The sequence below is a fragment of the Bubalus kerabau genome, chromosome 7 (genome assembly GCF_029407905.1).
Source record: "Bubalus kerabau isolate K-KA32 ecotype Philippines breed swamp buffalo chromosome 7, PCC_UOA_SB_1v2, whole genome shotgun sequence".
Classification (NCBI taxonomy): domain Eukaryota; kingdom Metazoa; phylum Chordata; class Mammalia; order Artiodactyla; family Bovidae; genus Bubalus; species Bubalus kerabau.
In genome coordinates, this window is record NC_073630.1 from 10,417,349 (window position 1) to 10,419,337 (window position 1,989).

The following is a 1,989-nucleotide window of genomic DNA, read 5'->3' on the forward strand; positions in this document are numbered from 1 at the left end:
GGCGATGCCTCCAAAGTGCAGTGCAGGATCCCCAGTCACCATTCTTCCACAGAAGTCAACATGTAGTTGTCCATGAACATAAACAGCTCTGGAGTCCACTTAAACTTGAGCAATGCAGTCGAACATCAAACCTGAGAATAACCCCACAGAAAGGGGAAAGACAGCTTCATTCTTTCTGCATCAGCCCATCCCCAAAGCCAGCAGTGCTCGGCACCAAGAGGGAGCTTCTAGCTAGAAAGAGGAAAGGGCGTGGAGTGAGTGACCAGCTTCCCCAGCCTTTTGGGTCACCTCATGAAGGTTCTACTTTAGTTTCACGTTACTCAGAGACTGGCAAAGCCGAGATACTGAGAGATGTGACTAGGAACAAGAGAGAAAAGCAGGGGCTCCCAGAAGCGGGCACATGGCAGGAGCGACTGGAGTTCCTAGCCACCTGCTCCACAGATATTCCAGCAGCTTTCACCATTGAAGAAACCGAGAGGCAGCGCAACCGCCATGGACTCCACAGGCATTTGCACTCACTGACGTCAGCCACCTGAGTCCCTACCTGTTTTCTCCCCAGCCTGGCCCCTGCTAGAGCCCAAGGACCTCACCAGCAGCAGGTCCAGGCCGCTGTGTGAGTACAGGACAGCAGCCTAGATGCCCCATCACTAGGTGTGTACTTGGGCTGAATGCTCCAGCTGTGCACTTGTCCATGCCAGCTTGATTCCTGTCACTGGAGGCACCTCCCTTGCCGTATACACACCCAGGGAAGACTGGGCAGCCATGGGAGAACACGCAGACATCCAGGGACCCTTGCAGCTGCCAGGGTGCTCACAGTGGGCCCTGGCCCTTCCTGCCTGCCCTGGCACCCAATACTAGGTGTGTGTCTACAACTGGCCCCTGCCACTACACAGGCATCTGTAGCTGACCCCCGCAGCTGTGGGTGTACACACCACTGGTTCCACACACCACAACCAGTCCTGCTCCTTGGACCTAGGGGTGCTGCTAAGGACCCCAACAGCCATTGCAGCCTTTGGGGACTCCCTGCAGCATTCATCAAGGACCACTCAGTGGTTGATGCTATAGATGTCGGCAACCTGAACCAAAGGGATCACCACCGTGACCCCGCCCCCCCCGGACCCATTGCCATCACATAACCTTGTTACCTGGACCCGCACCCCTGACCTGGGGTCACAGTGTGCTGTGCTCTCCCCCAACCCTTCCAGGTGTGAAAGTCTTCACTTACCAGAGTCAATCCATAATGTCTGCAAGAGGAGGTGACCGCTTCGTCAAAGGCACAAGACACCTAGGAGAGACTACAGGGATCACAAAGAATCAGGGAAATATGTCTCCACCAAAGGAATCCAGTAAATCTCAAGTAACCAGCCCTAAAGAAATGGAGACCCAGGAATTTCTTGATAAAGAATTTAAAATAATTGTCTAAAGATGCTTGGAGAGCTATAAGAGAGCAAATAATTGAATGGTATCTGGAAAATAGTACAAGAACAAGATGTACATAAAGAAATAGAAAATCTGAAAAAGAAAATTTTGGAGCTGAAGGGTACAATGACTGAATTGAGAAATTCAACAGAGACCTTCAACATCAGACTTGAACAAGACGAAGAATCAATGAGACAGATCAATTGAAGTTACCTAATCAGAGAAGCAGAAAGAAAAAAGAATGAAAAGGACGGAAGAACACTTACAGGACTTAGAGGACACCAGTAAAAGAAACAATGTATGAAGGAGAAGACATGGAGAAAGAGGTAGAAAAATTACTTAAAGAAACAATGGCTGAGAATTTCTCAAACCTGGGAGAAATTTGGACTTCCAAGTTCTTGAAACTACTAGGTTATGCCAAAATTTCAATCTAAAATGATCTTCCCAAGATACATTAAAAATTGTCTAAAATAAAAAATAGAGAATTTTAGAGCAGCAAGAGGAAAAAAAAGTCTCATAAAAGGGAACCCCCATCAGGAAATCAGCAGATTTCTTAGTAGAGACCTTACA

At 48.3% G+C, this 1,989-nt stretch overlaps 1 long non-coding RNA gene across 1 annotated transcript; it reads left to right on the forward strand.

The window, feature by feature from the left end:
• The first annotated feature begins 201 nt into the window (after positions 1-201).
• Positions 202-1,605, forward strand: LOC129657447 (uncharacterized). The gene is made up of 2 exons (XR_008716728.1): positions 202-858; positions 1,206-1,605. It is a non-coding gene; the product is annotated as an uncharacterized LOC129657447 (long non-coding RNA).
• The last annotated feature ends 384 nt before the right edge of the window (positions 1,606-1,989 follow it).